At 36.5% G+C, this 23,651-nt stretch overlaps 1 long non-coding RNA gene across 5 annotated transcripts in view; it reads right to left on the bottom strand.

Annotated features, from left to right (window-relative positions):
- LOC310900241 overlaps positions 1–23,651 on the bottom strand; it is a 303,162-nt gene that overhangs the window by 253,439 nt on the left and 26,072 nt on the right. For all 5 annotated transcript variants that reach the window (XR_014584942.1, XR_014584943.1, XR_014584944.1 and 2 more), the window contains exon 2: positions 15,555–15,683. This is a non-coding gene — a long non-coding RNA (uncharacterized lncRNA). The remainder of the gene's footprint in view (positions 1–15,554; positions 15,684–23,651) is intronic.

Here is a 23,651-nt window from a genome sequence, read left to right as displayed (position 1 = left end):
TGATCTACCCCATCACACAAGTGCAAGTAGAATTTCAATCTTGATGAATCTAAGCACATGTAAAAATATTTTGCTCAGTTGGCACAGAAGTGTTTAGCATCTTAGAAGATTCAGAACTTCAACACTTCTTTATGGATATTTATTTATGATGCAGAAATCTGTTTCTGATAAGAGAAAAGTAACCTCTTAATGCACCCTTAACCTGAGTGTTCCTGGCATACATTCCCTCTGCTAACTCCTCTTTCCAAATGTTGCATACTTTGACATCCACCGCTTTTACCAGATTTATTTTTAAATGTTACAAATTGCTTTCAGTGTTCCAGTCCCAGATACCAATGTACAAAAATACAAGGCTTCTGAAAGATAATGTGGTTGAGTTCTTGCATCAGATTATGTGAGACAAGACAGTAACAAATATATACTAGGCATTCAGGAGAATATTATTTGCAGGTTTTGGAATTGTAATATAACTTTCAGTTCGAGCACACTTTTACAGCAGCAACAAACACCAAATCAAAAATGTTGCCATTGATTTCAACAAGTACGACAGTAGTTGTGGAGCTGAATATCCAACCTCTTTTCTAGCCTCCAAAATAATCAGGTGCCATCGGAGTTCCAGCAATTAAACAGAATATTCTTCAAACTCAAAATCATCTGGGAACTTTATCTGAAATTCCCCACCAAGTCGTATTCCAGGCAAGGCAGAGGAATTAGTTATGTGGGGTTCATAATCCAGCCGTAAACACTATTTAAATATACTTCATGATTTCAGCCATCTAACGATGTTAGTTTACGCTGATCCAAGCTGTCACAAATCACATTCCTCAGGCCCACTCCGGGTACTCCTGCAACTCAGACTGATTTCAGACAGGCTCTAGGAGAGACCGGCAATTATAGTTACAGCTGCCTCAGGCCTCCGTGACATCTGTCGAACAAGAATCAGCAGCCTTTTCTCCATATTCCCTCAAGATGCACAGGCTCAAACTCCCATTAGGCCTTCTGTCATGCCCTCCCTTATCAAGGCTGTCACCTTTCATCTGATCTCAAGAAGTCCTCTAGTAGCCACTAGTTGTTAGATTTTCTGCTAAACACTCAGAAAACACTTTGAAGCCCAGCTCTTGCTTCCTGCACCCAAATCAAAACACAAATCTCCCTTACCTTCTCCCAGAAGGATACCTGCAGAAGCATAGCTGTCCCTAAGCTTTTTCTCGTGCAGCTTTTGGGAGAAGAGGCTTGTATCACCTTACTATCAAGTTTCCACGTGAATTGATTTTAGACCCAGCTCTAAAAGCAATCTGTTACCAATCTCTTCTGGGGCACCTAAGAAACCCAGCTAGCCCAAACAGTACCATAACGGTATTATCCCATTTTCTGCAATGCAGCCAAACACATGCAGAACTGCTGTTCGCTTATCTCCAGATTCCCACAAAGCTTGCCTTATTAGTTTTAAGTGCTTGCAACAGCACACTTGTGCTTGCATTCGTGTCCCCAAAATACCCTATCTGTCCATATCAGTTTGTCATCAATGCCAGTCTCATTAGTTGTTTTGCACAGACCCCTGCCTACCCAATGTGAAGCTTACAGTGACTGACATACATGTCAGCATACACCTCTTTCATTGGAGTTCACATGGAAACAAATCCAATGACCCAGGGAGGTCACAGAGCCTCAGTCAAAAACTCAGGTGAATGCTCGGTAAGTCAGGGTGGAAAAGCAGTTTTGAGGCAAAGAGCTGATAGCAAGAAGCTCATTTCTCAGTTTTTGCTCTTAATCCAACAAACTCAGCCAGCATAAAAAGTAAATAATCACTGAATTATCAGTTGTTTCTAAAAGTTATCCAATTATATTATGTGCTCACTTTCTGCTGATGAATTTTCCTCACATCCCTGCCACAGATGCAGCTACTGTTTTGTACTCAGGTGCAGGCTGTCTCAAAGGACTTATATAGGCAAAGACTAACTCACACAGGGACATGCGTGCTGTTTTCTCACAGACCCTTTTTTATTTGGGGCTTTTTCCTTTGTTCTTCTCAATACAAAGTAAAATGCAGCATCCAATCATTTTGATGCTTCCGTTCACTGTAAATTTGAGCTTTAATGCATGCTCCCCACCTGCTTCATAGTAGTATCTTTGGCATTGAGTTGAATTAAACTTGATAATTGACTTGATAATTAAACTTAAATAAGGTTGTTGTTCTTGTTTGTTTTCCTCCTTTGTAATATAAGTAAAAAAAATACTGTATATTTTGCATGTGGAAAATTAACACACACAAAGAAGGCATAAGGACATGAGCGCTAGGGCCTGGTGTAGCCATCAAGAGTTTGAGATAAAGCGGCTCATCTAATTTTTATACAACTGGTATGGTAACCCCCAGCCTTCAACCTATTTATTAGTCCCTCTAAATCTGAATCTCTAACTCAAGTATTTGTTCATCTGACATCTGAAATCCTTAGCAAGTTTGGCAAAAGGTTTTTAAAACCAACAAAGTTTCTTGCATAGTTGACTTGTACTATCTCTTCTGCCTTTTTTTTTAAACATTTAAGACCAGAAAAAAAAAAAAAAGTTACTTATGATAATGTTGAAAATGGCTAGAACAAGTTTATTGACTACATTTCTGTACTCACTGTTGAAGAGAGCTTATTACATTAATTTCTACCTTTCGAAAGAATTTTCTATATTTTTTATATATTTTAATTTCACTTTTTTAACTTTAATTCTTAGTACTCTAATGATGTTCAAGTTCTTTATCACAGAAGTGAGTGAGTGTTCTATGGTGATGGTGAATCTAGTGTTGATGAGAAGCTTATTAAATGCAGTTGATATAATTTCAAAGAGCTGTGAGGAAGGAGAACTTTTCTGTATTTACCCCGCTTGTCACAATGAGACAGCTCAGTACAATTCTCCAATATAACACAGTGCATGAATTTTTTCACAAGGTAACAGAGTCTTACGAGATGTGCATGTACTCCATGGGGGGAGAGAATACGGATATGGCAGATTTATGCCATCTATTACCAATGCACTGTCTTGTATTTCATTAAATTTTATTTTTAACGTTTAAAACATTTAATCTACTGGTTCAAGTTTGGAAGTATGTATCAGGTGGTGGAAATTCTGTATTGGTAACTGGTAGAAATAAGATTCTTCTATAGAGTTAGAGAGCTTTGTGTACCTAACAGGCGTGCTAGACTGTACCATACTGACAAACCGATTCATGTGTTCCACTACAGAAATTCTTAGCGTATATCAGTCCATCAAAATTATTCTTCTCAGGTCTACTGATCACAAGATGAGATCAGTAACTCTTCAGGCCCAAAGAAAGAACATTTGACTGCTGTTTTCAGATTGTGCATCACAGGTACCCCAGTGCCATTTTATCCTCTCCCACAACTCAGTCTCAGTGAAATACATTATTCTGAGTCACAAAAATCTAGATATAGTCAAACTGTAATCAAAACTTCTGATACTGGCATTCATGCCTGCATTTCCTTTCTCCATTGTCCTTGATGAGACTTATGGTTCTCTGATATCCTTTGACAGAAGGAAGGAAGAAAGGAAGGAAGCAAGGAAGAGAACTCTGACATTTTTAGCAGAAAACAGGCAGATGCATACAGGCTCTGGCACAAAGTCTCCGTATGAATCAATATCCTGACTGGAAAAGAAATAAAGATCTTCACTTCTTTGACAGAGCAGCTGCTAAACTGTGCCCTCCTGGATCCATTCCAGACTGTCAATGGCACAGATAACACACGATGCTTCTGTACACCTGCACAATACAGTACTTCCCAGAAAGAACAACCATACAATTTCCCAGAAAAAATAAGAAAGTTGTGTGCACTATGTTCATTAGCAACTACTTATTTAGTCTGGAACTTGCCACTGGGAAATAAAAAAAATTCACTGATGAACCTCACAACAATAAAGATGAACCTTTCCAAAGTTAAATGTACAGAGAGCATGTAAGCAGGCAAAATTAATAGAAAGTCTCCTTCAAAGGTGAGCCTTTTTGAGCTCACTTGCTTTTAAAAAATATATTCATAATTAATTGAATACAGCATAGCACTAAAATGGATCCAAGCTTCAATCTACGATGGAAATATGCTGATGCAGATAGGAATTATACTTTAACTTCTTGTGACTGATTAAGATAAAAGGAGGACTACAGTTTAATTTTGCTGTGCAGAAGTCCTCTTAAAAGCTCTCAAAAAATATTTTCTAAAAAGAGATACTGGAATTTACACAGGATAGGAATTAAGTTATGAAAAGAAACAGTAGACAGTAGAAAAAGCCATAAATTCCAATGAAACCACAGAAAACACTAATAATTTAGAGCACCTGTCAATCTGACTGTTCCAGAAACAAAACCACATTTAATACTGAAAATAGAATATTAGAATATAGAATATTTCTTCAATTTGCATTTTAAATTCTACCTTACACACTGTGCTGGAGAAACCTTCCTCCTTTCCCTAACTTCAGTGGAATAATACTTGGACAAAAACAGTGCCGGGGCAATACCCTTAATGCAGTGTTTTACTCCATGTAGACTGCTTGAAGGTGATTATTTGATCTTCTGCCTGATACACACAATAGAAGATCTAGTCAGGTAACGGCTGGCTGATTTAGAGCCCTGCCACAAGTAACTTCCACTCTGTTATTTACAAATACATGTATCATTTGCAGGTTGCCTACAATCTAAGTGAGATTAAGAAATTCTTCACTTGCACAAACTCTAAAGTAAATCCAGGAGAGAAACATACCAGATTACTGCACTTAAAGATGAAAATATTGAATGTTATTTCAGCTACAACATTCAGACTCAGATTTTTAACTTTCACTGTAAATTTCAGTGGAAACCTGGAAGTACATAAAGGCATTGATGGCCAGAGCTGTGAAAATCTGTGTATTTTTAGAGGAAATGCTGGGGAAACACACAAATTCATCACGGCATTTTATTGTGCTTGGATTTCCATTTATTATGTGACACTACAGAAGCTACTGGTTCTGTCCTGAAAAAGCATCAGAAATCCTACTAGCTAAGATAACATACTTAATGACTGTGAAGACAAGTTTCATCACTGTAAAACAGGCATCATGTTCACTCAGTTCAGTATCTAAAATACCAAATCTATTTTTCACTTAAAAAGTATTTTGAATTGGTTTTACATCACAGTATCATAGCACTAAATAGTCATCATTGTTTATTCACAATGGCTCTGATAAGACTGGCAAATTACTCACAGTCTCTTTCACTTAGTAGTTCTAGATATAGCCGGGTTTGATTATTTTGTAACAGCCGGAGAAAAAAAAAAAAGCTCTCCTCAAAGCACTTTGATGGGAGAAGTTGGTCAGTCTGCAGAGTTATTTTACAAGTACTACTACAGACATAAAATATTTATGGACATCTCTAACAAGTCTGAAAGTACTACTCACCAACACTGCACACAGCTATTTCCAGCAGGGTTAATTGGGACAAAAAAAAAAAAGAAAAAAAATGTATTAGACCTAATTGGGAACCTGAACCTACAGCAGGTACCAGAAGTTAGTTCCTAACCAGCAGCTCATTAAAAAACAAACGAACAGAAACAGACAGCACATTAAATTCTAGCTTCAGCCACGATAGCGTGAAACATAAGTGACTGACAGTATTTCCACGAAGTATCTGTCATAAAAATGCGATTTCCTTCCCTCAAAACATGCCTTCTTTCAAAAGCTGTCAACATGTTTATATGAAATCAAAGGGAATTGCAAGCATTTTTTGGACAAGAACAGAACTCAGGGTATTACAGATAAATTGAAGAAGTCATATGAAATCAATAATGTGGCATTCAATGAAGACAACCACAACTGACTGTGGAACTGTTAACACTTCATGCCCCATAGCAGAGCTAAAAATCTCACTTAATTGAGGATTCTTGTCTCACTGTATTATTGAGTTTAAATACTGAGGGAAAAAAAGACAAGATAAAATTATCTTGTTACTATCACAAAATTAAACTTTGCAGTCAGCTACAAGTGTTTCCACCTAGAACTGGTAACGTGGATGGAAGGACACCTTGCAGGTCCATTTGTTTTACCTCCAAATAAATGGCTAAAACCTACAAATTCAATGTTTATTCAGTGTTTGTTTCTGCAATACATACTCCCCCAGTTCGTCTCAGCAAGTTATAATCCAAATAAACTGTTTCTCTTCCATTTCCACAAAAAGCACAAGACACATCCCAAACTGGTTTCCACTGTCAAGAGATTTAGGATTTCCCAGCTGGGTTTGATAAGGTTGACCTAAAACTCTTGCCTTTTCTTAGAAACGTGAATACAGTGAATATATTTGTCTATTTTTATGATGACTGACATATATATGTGATAAATGCAAAATTAAATAAAAATCCATTATTCACTCAAAACTATAAAAGAACTAGCGATACTGATAAGACACTAAGCAAAACATACTGAAAACTTCGGCACCTGTAAATTTTTCTTTTGCGACAACTGTTCTTTCTGCACTTGATGACATTACTACCTTATGTAAAAGCTTTCATTTCCCCTGATCAAGTTCATTCTATTACACACTACAGAAGGCATTATTCTCTCCCTCGTTTTCAGTTAGCCTAAGGGATTTTTGAAGATCATAACCACCAGGATTATTATTCAGACAATACTGCTTACAATCAAAGGCTGAACTGTTCCACTGCCATAACACAGCAGAGTGGAAATTCAAAGCAGATGACAGATTTCTATTGTATTCCATAGCCTTATTAAATAAGGCTGCTACAAAAGATTGCTTCCTAGACAAAGAACACTGTTTATGGTATCCCCCCCACCCCCACAAAGTTGAATAACCACTTTCCAAAAACCGCACATAGGGACAAGCAGAACTCAGCTACTCTTCCTGTATATAGTCAGGCAAAATAATACAGTGACATGCACATGATACTTAGGTTGTGTCTTATAAAATATGTTAATATTTGTGCTATCCTGTCTGCCACCTGCTCTCTCTCTCAAGCAGCAGCGGATCTGTGTATTTTTTTTAATGGTGCAAAAATAACCCTACTGTTTTCCTTCAGAACTCTCATTTTAACTTTTTCTTTTACTGCAATGTTTAGAACAGCATGGCTAAGCTTTTGGTCTGTTCTGACCAGTGCTCATCAAATCATTCAGAGCCACTCTATCATGAGTTTGCATCTCCCATCTGTTTTTATCTCACTGAGTTTTTGTCTACTTTATGTCAGAAGCTCTTCAAAAGCAAGGGCTATAATATTGTTCCATTTATAGAGCACCATATACATCATTTCCTGAATAAAAATGCAAAACACTGATGGATAAAATAAGTAACAAAAAGTAGTAATATCACAACTAGCCGGTTTTTTAACTGCAAGAATTTAGTCACAAGCACTAAATACACTATATTCTTACTTATATGGAGGTTTATAGATTTTTCTATGAGCATTCAGTGTGTAACTAAGGACATCAACCTGAGTTAGACCTTGGACACAAGACTGATTTACTGTAACTTCTCAGTTAATTGCAGTAATAGACTGGGGGGTAAAATAGATTAATTTCTTTCACTGTTTCAGGTTAAAAGCATGCACATTCTCTCTCACAATTGTTCAGCTGAAGTGCTGTAACTTAAAGTGTTGTAACTTAACCATGTATCTCGGTCCTTAAAATTTTCTCTGCAATATCAATATAAAGTAAAGAACAGAGTGGTAAAATCGAAGGTAGACGCTGTGTGTATTCTATACGACAGATTTTTTTTCTTGCCATCCACTGTGGCTGTATACTTTGATCAACTAGGAAGCATATCTGCTGGACTAGCACAGAGTGCAGCACGAGCCCATTTGCAAAGGTGACTGAGAACATATTTTCAAAGGCTGGAGACAGTCACATATTCAGTATATTCACACATTGAGTACATTTGAGAGAAACCAGAGTGAAGATTGTAGCATAATGGGAAGTACCACAAAATTCCAGTTTAATTTTTATAACTAATAGTTCAGAAGTTTATCAGAACATCAAAGAAAGGATAGGGCTGAGAACTATAAAAGTGTGCATGATATGGAAAAGTGCAAAAATCATATCACAAGTTAGCAAACTCTATGACTGGCCACCCTTACTAATAAAACAGTGTTTTGTCCAATAAAAGAGTCGCTTTTGAGTTTAAAAAAAAAGATCTCTCCAGATCTTTGAGAAATATCAGGTTGGAAGCTCTGCATGGAACAGCCACTCTTCAGGGGTCTTCACAAATTGCGCTTCCAAACTCATATGTCCCCACGAGTGCAAGGAACACGGAAATAAATGTACTGACAACAAAATCTCTACGTTTTTGTATTTAGAGCATTCATAGCTTGCCTCAGTTTGTATATGACAGCTTGAGCTTTGACTTGCTATTTTATCTTCACTATATTATTTAGGAAATAAAAACATTTGTGTGGTTTTATCTTACCATATTAAGTTCCCTTGCCTCTATATTTCTTACTCATAAAAACCTCGGATTTCTAAGGTAGCAATATAAGAAACAGGTAATTGTTGTTTCAGATAGGTAATTAGCATCAGGAAGAGAAATTCTGAATAAAAAGATACTTTGCAATTGAATCGGAAGAAAGGCTTTTTTCAAAACAAAGTGGTTTCTGGTGCAAATAACTGTCCTTTACTCCATGTCCTCTTATTGGGACATTTGAAACTTCTCAAAGAGTGATGGTGGACAATTTTTTTTTTTTTTTTTTTGCAATTAATTGATTAAAATAGTGGCAGTCTTAAGAAAATCACCCTGTTACCCTTGTTATCCTATTACAGAAGTCATTGAGTGTGAGCATGGACTCCACTCAGCAAATATTGATGCCAGTGATTTTATGATAAACAGGAGCAAAAATATCCACACACCTAGGTACCTTAATACTTTCAGAATACTTCTGATCTTAATCTAGAGTTTTGAAAGAAAAAAAAGAAAAGGGGTGACCACTGGAACTATTGAGCAATGTAACTTCCATGATCTTCAAGAAAGCCTCAGGCTCTAAACTATCCTGAGCATCTAGACAATGATGTATTCACAGCGTTGTGTCAGTCATAAAAAAAGTCAATAGCACAGAGCTTGAAGAGTCCAAAAGTACAAAGTTGAGTCTTCAGTGTTTATAAAGTGCAAGCAGTCCTGACCTGGAGAAATAATAATGCTATTCATCTGTACCTTAAAAAAATGATGGAATCACTAAGTAGAAGAAAGTTACATAGCATATTTGAAGTAGAAATCTGAAAGAATAGCCAATATGGATTTCAAAGGCAAAATTTTCATCCATAAAGATGGTTATAAAAGGTTACAGAGCTGATTATGGCAGCTCATTCAAACTGTTTGATATTCAAAAGGCACTTGATGACATCTCCTGCTGAAAACCATAGGGAAAAAAAATGGGTTACACAGAAGGAAATATCCTATGGTGAGCACTAATTGTGTTCATCTTTTATTTATATATGGAAACCTCATAAAATATTGCCTACTTCAATGCCATCCAAATACTTCCCAGATTGAGCTATATTTAGGACTCTGCTCCACTCCCTGGATATGGACACTGCCACACTCCAGGATACAACTTCTCTGGCTCATGAAAAATCCTAAAATTCTAATAGCAGAGAGACTTACTGATGTTTTTTGGTTTTGTTTGTTTTGTTTGTTTGTTTTTATAAAAATTTAAGTTAGCACAGTTTTACCTTGCCTGATCTATCTGCACTGTTCCATCAGCATCATCACAAACTACCAACAAGTATTAATTCCAGTGACTGCATCCTTGTGCCCTACCTAAATAGGGTTGGTATGATTCCACTGATATTAATGTCATTCTTCTCCAAGACTTTGGGTTAAATTTTAACCAGATGCAGCTTCTATTTCTAACATGTTCTCCTTCCCCCACACACACTTAGCCTAGCTTCTTCTGCTTCCCTGCTGTGTATCTGTTTCATAAGACCATTCTCTCTTCCTGAATTTATCATTTTACTAATGACAAATGTTACAGAAAGTCAGAAAAAAAAACCTTTTTCCTGTGACTCCATACAACAAATTATGAACATGAAGAACTGTTTTTTTCTTATAATGTCAGTTACAAGCACTCATACGTTGTAGCAACATGCAAATATAAAAGAACTTTAATTTGCAGATATTCAGGCAGTTGGATTTTGTGATCTTTGTAGGTCCCTTCCAACTGAACTATTCTATATTACAATAAGCACCTGTAACCTGAAACATCTTCACTGTAAGTTCTGGATAGTATGCAATTTGCCTTCACAATGGAGAGTTGAGTACGTGGTTATCTCAGGAACGTGCATCTTAAAACAGAATTACTCAAATCTTCTGTGCTAACACATTTACACATATGCTCATAATACTTTAGTGAAATAGAGAACCTATCATTCGTACAAGTAACAAATCTTACAAATAAACATAATGAAACTTATATAAGTCCATTAACTAAAGCTGTTTTCCATTCTCAGGTTAATGTATTTTTTCCAGTTAATTAGAGGAAATATGGACAAATTGTTTCAAAAAGCCTAATCCAGAAGATGAATGCATTCTTTAAATCACAACTAACATCTTACTTGTTTTGTTTGAAAACCCAGAATATTTTCTATGTCTATCATTACACTAAATGGTAAAATCGAAAGGGGGTGGGGAGGGAGGTGGAACAAAACAAAGGAATTGTATGAAAAAAATTCATCATTCTGGAAGTTGAAAAAGATGACACATTTAAGTATTTAACTAGCTTCCGCTTAAATAAGCAGAAATATATTCTATGTTCAGTATTGGCAGACATTTGACTTCATGCCTGTGTACCTGTGCTTGTCTAGGCCGATTCTTCCATAGATCTATTTACTGCCAAACACCTGAACGTAAAGCCCTCTAGTTAGGAACTGAGCACGCTAATCCTGCCTGACTCCTGGGGGAGCTAAGTGTACTCAGCATTTTAAAAACCATAAACACTAAAACAAGAAAAACTTTTTTCAAACAAGTTCAAAGAATTTTATTTGCCCACAAATGAATTCTTGAGTCATTTCAGTGAAGAGCACTGAGTAATGCTGAAACTTGTCTTCTTAATATTTTTAAAACAAAAGACCTTGACTTTTCATTTTGAAATGAAAAATTGAATTCCCCTATAATTAATTTTTTTAAAAAAAAAAGCACTTTAAGAGTAGGCCTTAGCTATTCTAGCAAATTAATATGCACAAGCCTGTTTGGCCTTAGGCCAGCTGACAGGGAATGACTCACATCCACACTATTGAGAACCCTTTTCTCCTCCAAACAGTCTGCATACTAACAGCTTATTGGGAAAGGTCCCTGGACAATGCTGACTTAAATCATACCTTGGTATTGTTTGCAAACTTGGCAATGAGCTCAGGATAAAATTGAGCCAAACACCTTTTAACAAGTGCAATTGTACAGACAATGAAGCTCCAATACCCACCAGCGTTCCATGGCACTATTTAATTCACTAGAATTAACATACCCTTTATGTTCTTGAACTGAAAAATTATTTTTTCTATGAATCCAAATACTTTTTTTTTTTTTTTTTTTAACTAAAAAAGCAATAGCAGTTGCACAGGAGCCAAAAGCTTTATTCTAGTTTTGGGCTCAAGTGACCTAATCATTTCATTTTCAACATCCTGCCTTGTGACAAATGCATGGACAAGGGAAAGCAGCAACACAGCGTTTATCTTACCCACATGCTAGTTCCAGTAGTTTTATTGCAGCATAGATATTTAGATTTTCTACTCCTGTGGAAGGCTGTACAGTGAAAGCCTGTACCATGATAAGTAGGTGATGAAGTTCCTCACTACACATTTTAGAGATCCTAGATTTATTAAATATCTAACACTTTCTAAACAAAGTATTTGAGCACCATGAAATTTAAATCATTTTTTCCCCAATCTACTGCTGTGAAATGTAGATGCCCTCGTAACCTCACTTCACAGAATCCAAAAATAACTACAATCAAGGGAAAATGAGAGAACGGTCCTTGTAGAAAGAGACGGAGTGAGGAGACAGTCTAGTAAACTAGACTTCTCCTGTGAAACAACCGCTGGAGACACCCTTCTCTTTCCAAAAGGCAGGCCTCCAGAGATTGCACATTTACACTTCAAGACACAAAAGTCCTTCAGGGCTGAGAGACAATCAAGTGTTCAGATTTTAGAGTTCAGTATATGCAGCTAAATCAGAGTCCCCTATACCTGTCCAGTTCCCACAAGAGGTCAGTGGCAACATCCACCAATCCTAAACCAGAACTCCAGCCACTGGATTGTTCTCTCTTCCTGTGTGAATGAAAGGTTCTGCACAATATCAGCACAGAAATTTGTGTGCCTCACGCAGCATTTTATCAAAGCAGCTGGTGATCCACCTGCCTCCTATAATACAGCAACTCCTAAATTTTGTATGACTTGAAACTGGAGATGGAACACAAGAAAGTTCATGGGCTAAGTAACAAGAAAGAGGAGCAATAAAATTTTGCCTTCATAAACACCCAAGCAATCCACAGATACTATTTATCTTACAACTAAAGTTTTCTCTTTTTTTGTTGTTGTTTGTTCGTTTTATAATTAAGCTTATCGTTTTCTCATTAAATGTGGTAAAAAAATAAATATCAAGTTCTTGGAACAGCAAAGTATTTTTTCCATACTAACAGTAGCCCTAACCTTAACCTTTTTTTAAAAAAAAAAAAGCGTTCTTGCTTTTCACTCTGATAAGCTCTTCAAAAGCATCAGCTTCATGATCTTCTTTCTTTCACCGTCTTTTTGCATATATTACATACTGCATATATGCATTATAATCACATCATTCACAAGTTTCTGACCTTTTTTTTTTTTTTTAAAGGGTTTCACTACCATAATCAGTCCTTGAATGCGACAGGCAGAGAAAAGAAACTCCTAGATCAATATGGGTTTGATGAATGGTCTTGATCTCGAGGTCCTCATTCAGTAAGCAGGCAACTATTGTGCTATGTGGACTGCAGCACAGGATTAGGTGAATCAGGCATCCCTGGAATATATGCTTCGTAGGAAATCTGCCAACAATCACTTCCTGCAAGACAATTTCTTACCCAGTACTTTCACTGTGACATGTCTCATAACTGCTGTTTTATGACCCTGTTTGGTTTTCTGCATCAACTGGGATGATATTACCATAACGACAAGCCTCTATTTAATGAGACCAATTATTCAAAGGTTATTTCTAGTCTTGTGACAAATCATAGGCTTCTGCTACTTCTTTTTTTCCTCCAGTGACTGAATATCAAGAGTAACCTCAATTTCCTCATTTTGGAAAATTTGTTGTGAACACTGTATGTCCTTACAAGACAGAGGAAAAGTACTGAATTTGGAGCCAAGCTTAAGTGCTGCAGAGAATAAAGGGGAATTCTGCTTGCCCTAATGAGAGGTCCCATGGAATAAACTGAGAGGTCATTTAACTCTTGTCAACACCAGATATCAAAGACTATAAAGAGATTACCGTAGTAAAGTGCATGCTTTTCCCAGTCAAAGTCCCAAAAAGATTTATTTTCATGTTTTTCCTGTTTTTCTAATATCTGTGATATGCACACAAATTTTTGGGAAAGGTGATAATAGATCAGAATAAAGCGATATGCCAAAAATCATAAGAAAGCCAGTGTTCAAGCTGAGTTTTAATACTGACAACTGTTGCACCATGCTTCTTCCTACTGGAAAAGACTTGCACACTATGTTTGGTACAATGCTCACATCTAGTGATAAAGGAAAATATTTAAGATCTATTAGCTAACTTGCCAAATGTGTCAGTATACTGGAAATGAACAGACTGATGTGATTTGTGTCTAGAGAGAACATGGGCTTTTGCTGTTCGAATTTCAGTCTTATAGCACTCTCTGAACTACCACACTTGTCTTTACATGCATGACAGCCAGTAACGTCCAACTTCTGTGTCAGTTACTGCACTGAATTACTCCAACAACAGCAAAGTTGAGAAGGGATGCAGATTAACAGGCAAATAATAAATTGTGTAAAAAGTGTCAATCATAGAAAATGAAAGCAAAGCAACTTCACATAACTAAATTTCATTTTGATTTATACTGAAATAAAGGCTCTGAGAATAGCCATAAGTAAATATGTGGAGAATAATGGAAGATACTTACTGAAGGAGGATTCATAAATAGCAGTAAATTCATTTTGGCTTGGTTACACCAATCTTTAATCACGGCCATGCTCAAATTCATAAGCTTTTATTCTGAAAAGTTCACCACTAGAATTAGTCATTATCCAGCCATGTATTTCTTTAGGCTTTTCTGAAGTCACAATTTCCTTCACATTTCCACAAAAGGAGCCATGCAGCTATTTTTTGGGTAGTAAATTGAACATAAATTTTTTGTAGATGAGCACTTGAAAGGCCTTACTCCATACAGACATGAGATAGATATGATCGTTGACACTACCACCTAGGCTGACATGTGCCTTAGGTGTCCTCTAGTCTTTGCATGTTTCTTACCCATGGAAAGCAAGAAACGGAGGAAAGTGAGAACTAGCTTGCACTTGAGTCATGATTTAAAAGGTAGTCATACAAACATCTAGAACAATAATTTAGATATAGTACTACAAAGTCTTTTACCTACATACTTCAATTTACACTCTTGGGAATTGACTAAAGAAATACTTATGAATGTGTCTAAGCCCATCGTTTCTAAACACTGCATGAAACAAATATAGACATGATCCAATTTTATAAATTCAATGAGTCCCGGGTATATATCTGTATGTTTTGTTGGATAGGAATGTTAACCTTTATCATGATCTTTGGGTTTAAGTACATATTCATATTATTTATGCACATATGAAACACACAAGTATCTCATGTTGCAAGGATATGTCAACTAGCCTACTGCTCACAATAAAATAAATGAATTCAACTTAAATGTAGATTAATATTGCCCAGTATGTTCTATAAATCATTACAGTATCAGAAGAAAAAGCAGAAACTGACAGGATCAGTATAGTATAGTGGTTTTACTGTAGAAACAATATGAAAAGGAATAATATTCAGTTTATTAATAATGTTGCTATAACCTCTTATGAAATTTCAGACTCAATTGCGCAAATGACAGTTTGCTGCAAAGTTTGATGAGCCCAGATTTGATTCTCCCCATTTTTTTCTCCTCTTCACTCTCACCAACTCCCCAGAAAGATATAAATAAGTACCTATGAAAACAATTTGCCCTCTTGAACTTCAAAGGAATAACTATGTATGGAATCTGCGCTTCAGTAAGAATTACATGACCTTGGATTTTATCAGTTGAAAATATATACTTCTCTAAAGCGTAAAAATGAAACTACTTAAGCACATGACAACATTGATAATTTAGTTTGAAAAATATTCCAGTGATAACTAATTAAAAGAGTGAAATGTGAAGCAATGAATGACGTTTCTTCATACACTATATCTTATCTACCATTTCATAACAAGAATGCATGATGCATGACATTTAAGAAAATCAGACTATGAAAATTAATTGGAGTAAACTGTATAGACAGGCATATAGGCCTATAACAGAAGTTACCTTGCCAACAATATCCTGATGCAATCTTCTCTTATTTCAGACTTGCGGGTATTGGGTGACATGTTCTAATGCTTCCTCAAACACAGCAGTAGCATTCTTCTAAGTCTGAAGGACTGTAGACCTGGATGACTTAAGAAAACAACACAACAGTAAGAACATTCCCCTATTAAACACAAAATTATTCAATAATCGAAGAGCAGCCATGACAATTTGCCAAAATCTTAGAAATATATTGAAAAATAAAAAAATGCACAGTAGTGTGTGGGAACCTGGATGAAGACTGTGATTGCATGTCATCAAAAAACACTACTATCTTTTATGTTTTCCTGGTTACATGAGCTTTACATTAATATACTGCAAAATTCTGCTCAAATACTTGTAATACCTCTAATTTCATCTGGTACTTCATTCAGCTTATTTTTTTCCTCATTTTCCCTGTACTTTGCTGTTGTGCTACAGTTAGACACATTCATACCTGCTTCATAACCTCCATACTGCCAGAGCAGCCCTCAGATGAGGGCTCTCCAGAACAGATACATCAGTGCCATCATCCCAATTATGTTTCTTTCTTCCAATAGATGATACTGGTACTAAGTATTAGCATGAGTGCAGTATATATGAAAGTGGTAAGTAATCGTAGAAACAGCTGCCCAGTCTGGCCATTGACATTTGAGGTCAGAACAGGATCTCAGGAATTTCACGTGAGCCTACTTGGCACAAATAAAACTTCATGAAAAGACACAAAATGATCTATTTATTATTATAGTTTAAACTTCTCGCTTGTCCAAGTAAAATCACTTAGACAATTTAATTTGACAGATACAACATTGTTTTTTTCCTCCCCGGGAAGCTAGAAGCTTACTAGGAACTAGTTTACTAAACTACCCTAGATCTCCTCTTAGAATAATCCAATTAATCTATCTAAATCAAGAAGAAAAATTATAGAAAAAGTTCTGATTTTTTCATCAGTTATATTCCCACTGAAACCCAAATGACACATTTCTTTCAGCTTATTTTGTTCTCTCAAAGTCCACACCTAGAAGGTACCTAGAAGATCGACTGTGATTCGTCAAGAATTTTTCCAAATACTGTTTAACATTTTATCTAATCTTTTTATCCTATGCTACGCAGGTAAGCCCTAAAGACGTCCTTCTGCCATGTTAACATGTACTCAAAAAAAAATTAGTACAAGTATTATAAAAATTTTCAGTAATCTATACAAGCTTTTTCCTCTGAGATGTTTGTGTACATATGTTTTTTGTTTGGCTTTGCACTTGTTTCTTTTCTGAAGAAAAAAGTAGTATATATGTTCTTCCCTGAAAGATCAAGGAAAATAGGGATGCTAGAAATCTATAAATAAATAACAGCTACTTTTTCCCTCAGCAACTACATTTGGTCCATGATAATCTAACAACAGAACAAAGTTTGTGGGAAGAGAGTATCTTTATTAGTCTAATTAACATGGTTGAAGACAACAGACTGGAAAAAAAAAAGGGTGAACGCTGCATGATTATTTATTTTTCCATATACAATCAGTTACTGTAATACCCTTCAAGATTTCCATCTCAATTAATGGTTTTATTGCCAGTGATGATTTCATCACTTTGGCACCTGCCTGTTCTATCCATTGCCAAGAAACCCTCTTCTAGGCAGTAAGAAAAGATTGTGGCCCATGCAGCATCTACATAATCTGTGATTGTTGTTTCTATGGAAACATGTCTTGTAGCTTTCCCAAGCCAGCCCAAGTCAAGTTAGCCTCTACGTCATTTTCTTTTATTTCATTATCTTCCCCTTAACCATCATACGATGTTTTACTCTTAATCCTGTCTTTTTTGGAAAAAAACTATGCTAGAGCCACTATTTGCCCTTTAGTTCTGATTCGTATTTGTTTAACCTTGATTGAGTTAGCAGATTTCTTCTTGGTGGACAGCCACAGTTCATCACAAAACGCACACAGTACGGTTGTTGACCTCTTATCTGACTCAGTCTGTCAAAAATGAATCCATTTCACTACCTTAGCGGTCAAGGATTTTCTATGACATTCAAACTTTTTACTACTTAGTTTTTCATATCTGCAGGCTCTGTTTCCAAGTGCTGTAGACTCTTTTGATTAAAGGATCTTTCTACCTCCTACATTAGGCACGTTCTCAGGAGAGCATGCCAGAGAACGCTTATCCAGCCAGCCAGGCAGAGTGTGGAAGCCAGCTGACATCAACCAAAACATGCTCCAGTAACTTACGAAACAAATACTTCTATTTGTGTATTAACTGTTAATCTGAAAAGTACAACTATTACATTAATTTCCCTGGCTGCTTTAGTAGGTAATGTGTCAAAACAAATCTTATTTTCACACCTAATGGTTCTTTTCTTAAACAGTCTTCAAATTGTCTGATCTTCTATTTCCAGTTATTTTATTTCCTGCGTGACTGATCACAGCAGGTTTCTCAAGCTTATCTGTCCCTTCCCTTCAGACAGAGGAATGGGAGTTCCAATTAGAGCTAGTTTCAAAAGCTTTCAAGTAAATAAAGCACTAGCAAAACTGTACTTGTTATTTTCAGCACCAGATGAGAAAACATCCAGCATCCTCCTACACCACGGAGGCTGAAGTTTTCAAATAAGTTTAAGGAAATTTGGTACTACTGACACAGGTCACTGTTGACTGCATACAGGGAAGCTCCCACAAGCTCTCCTGCCATGAAAACTTCCTCCTAGTAGGACTGCTAAGAGGCAGCACTGGATACTGACTCCCTCCTCTTGAAGTTAATGCTCTTATGATGACAAGATGGAAAACAGAGTCATTTTATAAAGCTCTAGGTTGAAACCCCTGTGGGCACTGTTGCTGTTGCATTAAAAATAAAAATGAGCTCTTCCTAACTGTATATTCTCTCTACATTCTCCGAAGATGAACAATCAAAACAGCAGTCTGATTTAATCTTTCAAAATTCAAAGCATTTTCCTCAAATTCAAAGCAGAAAGGAAGAGGGGCTTCTTGTCTCACCCAACTGAAGCTCCTTACAATGGTCCTTGTGACTATAAAGAAAGTATCTTGATGTCACTATGACTAAGACAGCCCATCACAGCAGCAGACACAAAAGCGCAAAGGGGGTGTCTTTTTGACTAGCTCACATCTCTGTAATACTCAGAGTTTTTCTCTGAAGGCTATCAGAAAGTGTTTCAGAGCTCCTTGAACAAAATCTTCCAACTTGGCTTGATTAATTAGTGTAGTCAGAACCCTCTTACAAGACCAGTATTATAACTTAATTAATTGCCTAATGTTTCTTCTGCCTTGGGAAATTTGATTAATGGTCTTCAAATAAAACATCTGGTCATACACTGAAGCAATCACTCACTCCTCTAATGGTATACAGATCATAAAGGCACTATGATTGCTGCAGATAATGTACATGAAACACAGTCTGCTGCTACTGCCTCTATTGTTCCAGCGTGCAGCATCCATTTTAAGCATTTTTCAGCCAAATGTTTTTCTATGCTTGATTTCCAAGCACTTAATCTCTTTGTTCATTTCATATGCAAATCGGTACAGCTCCCAACAAAACATTAACACGTCCCAGCTTGTACATACTGCCTTTTCATCATATTCTTCAACTTGGACTGATCCTAGCCTTCTCTCCAGGATGTTCCCTCTCTACCACACTGACTTCTTTTTCTTCAGAGAGCCATGCCAGCTCTATTACTTCTGAATACAGAAAAGATACTGAGCTGTCAAGAAGAGTCTATGAAGTCACTCCACATCATTACATGAGGTCCTACCACTTCAGCATAGGATGGTTCGGACAACCCTTCGTCCCCACACAGAGCTCCAACAGCCAAGGATCTGTTATAACATGTACTCACCTGCCTGCTCATACAGGTGCACCTGCAAGTCAGCCCATTTTATAGTTTCAACTAAGATGGAGCCAATTCTATTTGGTGCATGTCCAGGGTACATAGTAGATTACTCAACTTAGTACAAAAAATTACACAGAAAGTTCCTCTGCAATATTCCATAGGATCTGATGCAACAGCACTGACGTTGCGCACTGTGTCTGAACCAGGTTAGTACAGCTTAACGTGTGAAAGTCTTTCCTAAGATGCTTCCAAAACACTTCCAGTCTCTCAAAAGCAGTTGTTATATGTGAACTGCAGTTCTAACTCCTGAAAATCTGAAACACTTCTTCAAGAAGGAAACTTAATTGTGTAGTCTTTTTGCCAAGGAAGCATGCTACCAGGAAACAAAGAACAAAATTTTGTCCTACTATTTCAACACTGGAATACTTTACGAAGTGCTTTAAATTAGGAATTCAGTTTTTATGTTCTAGTTTTTAAAACATGAGTTGAGATTCTGGTGGTTTGGTTTTCCAAGTCCAAAACCAAGGTGATTTGTATCCTTGGATTTCAATAGGTATGTGTCACTAGAACTTGCTCCTAATACTTGCAGGAAAATAAAAATAAAAGGAGTGATTTTTCAAGCTCATTAAAAGGTGAATTAACACTAATTTTTCCTCACTGATGCACGTTATTGTATATTGTTCACAATTAATGTCCATAAAATATTTTGAGATCCTTAGCTATAAACAGGCATACACATGGTGCTTGTAGGTACATTCTATTGTGGTTATTAAATGCTATGTAAGATTCTGAGAAAATTACTTGTACTGGAAATACTTGCATCCACATTAGAACATTACACATTTACTTTCTGTAGGAATGGATTATATTTGCGTATATCACAGTGAAAAGAATAGAAAAAAAAGAATAGAAACCAAAGATCATTACTCCTCTTAACAGCATCAATATATTCTTATCTTTTCAAGCCAGGCACTGAAAAGAAGCATCATTCACTTGATAGGTGGTTATCTATTCCCCCACCTGCCCCCCACCCAGCACAAATATTTAATGATTTATAGTGATGCATTTCTAAAAGACTTTTTTGGACAGATTTGTGGGAGCTATTCTGGGTACAGGAAGGCACCTTCATCTTTTGAGACTGCAAATCTTAAAAGGTATTCGACAAATGAGCAAGATAAAGTCATATTTTGGAATCAAGACAAAATGGAGAGTAAAAGGTACTGCCTAAGGTAATGGCTATTAAGCTATTTAGAGTGCTTTCAACTGACAGCACTCATTTTTTATCCTCCTAACTTGCAGAAGCCAAATGACAAAATACCCATTTGAGGCAGTCAGTGACCAATCATGTCTGAAACATTCAGGACAGAAAATTCTAGTGTTTATTTTTGTCCAAATTAGTTTGAAGGATATCTGAAAGGTAAAAGATCATCAGGGTCTATCCCATGATGGATATTCTATTCTGAATTGTCTCCAGCACTCCCAGAATAAGAGAAGAAAAGAGAAAATAGATTGAAGATTTGTGGTAAAACTTTGTAAAGCAAGAGGAGGAGCTACTCATCCTGGCTCAATAGCAGAACATTGTCTGAAGCCAGAATTTTTTTTTTTATTATTTTTTTTAAGCAGTCTAAGTTCATATATGAGACTACTTGTTACAGCAGGGTGATCCAACTGGCAGTCAAAAGAGCCCATAGGGCAACCTGACTTGGCTCATCAGCTCTGTCTTGAAGGCAGGCAGGCAGGCAGCAGACGAGACTAAACAGAAAAACAGGTAGCGGCAGCACATGAATAAGTGCTCAGACCCAGGTCACAGTGCAGCCCAGCCCAGGCCTAGAGTCCAGAACTAGGTCCAGTTCCACAGTTAGAAGAGGCTTGGCTGGCAGGTGGCATAAGGACTGCTGTGATTCCCAAGTGTGCAAAGCCAAAACAAAATCATAACAAAGGCAGTTAGGCATTCAGCCCTTAAAAAAATTCTCTATTGTTCAGTTGTTTCAGGGCTCGGTCTGCTGTCCGATTTCTACACAATATATCCTTCTTCCCCTGTAATACAATAAAAAAGTAGAAAGAGCGCATTCTTGGAAACTTGAAAAAACATCCCCACCAAGACCCATCACTGTTTGGTTATTGCATCACTAATCCCATACTGTGCCATTAACTACACTTAAATCCACATGATATAACAAACTTGCACCAGATTTGATCTCGCACACTTCAGCCAATAATGAATTGATATGATAAATATTGGCATGCATGAAAGCAAACAATTAAATTCAATCCTTTGTCTTCAGGGAGATTAAACATAATACATGAATGGACTTGTATGTTATTTTATTATAAAGGCCATTAGAAAAGTAATAAATTGTATGTAATGTAGGAACGGGGCTACTGAATGCCTTTTGAACTTGCTGTTGGTAACTCAAACTATCAAAACATTATGCTCCTAAAAAATAATATTTAAATAGATACTCTAAATAAAAAAAAAAATCAAAATACTAACATGTACTTGATCATCTAATGCATCAAATTCTGTCTTATTTTACACTTCTCCACAAACTGGCTGCAATATACGTGCAAAAGCTAGCAAATATAACTAATGTCGTAGCTACAATTACGTAAGGATATAAGCCAGACAAGATATACTAGGAGATATACCTTTTATGAGGATATACCTTTTATGAGACCAAGTGGTACAACTATAGGGGAGGGGAAGCTTTGAAACACACACAGCTTACTTCTAAGTTAATTAGCGTGCATATAAGTGTACACACACGCAGGCCAGGCAGACAGAGTTTGAGTAACATGGAACACAGGCCTTTGTCCAAATTTAGTCTCTTTTGTTCCAACTTTACTCCAAAATTCACATCTTTCAGAAATCTCAAAGAAGGCAGCACTACATCAGATGCATTATAATTAGTTCTGGTAGAATTGAGGTTCTTTAGCCTCTTTAGCCCCATAGGCAGTTCTGAGAATTAAAAGCCACAATATGCCCAGCTCCCATTGTTTGTCAGTTGTAATTAAGTAGACCTTCACAATTTGTTTTTCCACAATATTTTGCACACAGATAAGGTTCTTTTAAAACTATCAAAACATGGTTGACTTGTATTTATATTAAGACAGGACTTCTGTTTAATTTAGTACCCAAGAACTCATGCTGAAGACTGATGTTTGATACTACAGAAAACTATTTGTCTGAATATTGTAAACTGGCAGACATTCCTGACATTAGGACAGATGCACGAGAACTACATTCTGCTCATTGTTTTCTGACAGTATAAAAAGTATGTTACCTTATAAATAAAAGATTTAACCGTGCTCGCAATTGCAAAATTTATGACTGCTCCTGCAAGTGTGTGTGGTCCAGTGGAATTCAACTCCCTGAACCAGTCTTTTACAAACACAATAAACTACCTTCAGGCAAGAGAGCTGCTTTTTTATTTATGGGTATATAGTTAATATTACAAGCAGCTGTGAAAGGGAAGAAAGGATGGCAGCACACATGAAGCATCGGGACGTTCCAAAACAGGTAAGCATAAGCTTCAAGAAGAGTCTTTTACAGTTCAGTCAAAAAAAAAGAAAAAAAAAAGAGAGAAACCAGTTCTGATACTCATCAGAAAAAAAAAGCCTTTTTTTTTTTTTTTTTTTTTACAAAAAAGATTCTTTTATAATACCAATATATTGCATAATGATATATTTTGGAGTCAATGCTCTTTCTCATGCTATTTCTAGCTGCATCATTCTCATGAATATGTAATATGAACAAACAGGACAATAATGAGAACCTCAGCAAGTTTGTAGAAGTTCCTTATCTTGGTTCTCAACATACTAAAGGACTGGAGAATTCTGCTGACATGAATGCAGACCTGGCTAAACCACACCACCTGAAAAGGTTGAACTCGAGTAAAAACGAAAAAGAAAGCCAAACAGAGGACCAGATCCAGGAATAATTACCGCTTAGCTCGAGGGCATAAGCAGGAATGAAGCTGGCCCACTGCAGAGAAGTAAAGTTCAACTTAATAGGACGCTTGTCCTGAAAAAGTAATGGTGGGATAAAAGCCACATAAATAAAGCCAAATGTAGTCACCATTTCTGCAGACTGCTTTTAGGGATATTTTACACCACCTTAGAAATTTTTCCTCACTTTAGACAGTTCCTTAAACACAATTCCATTCAAGGATTGGTTACCCTAAGGGTCTAAATCCAGCACAAAACCACCTGCATGCTGTTCTATACTAAATCACTCTGAAGTTTTTT

The sequence above is a fragment of the Anser anser genome, assembly GCF_964211835.1.
Source record: "Anser anser genome assembly, chromosome: 5".
NCBI classification, from domain to species: domain Eukaryota; kingdom Metazoa; phylum Chordata; class Aves; order Anseriformes; family Anatidae; genus Anser; species Anser anser.
This window is presented reverse-complemented; position numbering and strand designations above follow the sequence as displayed.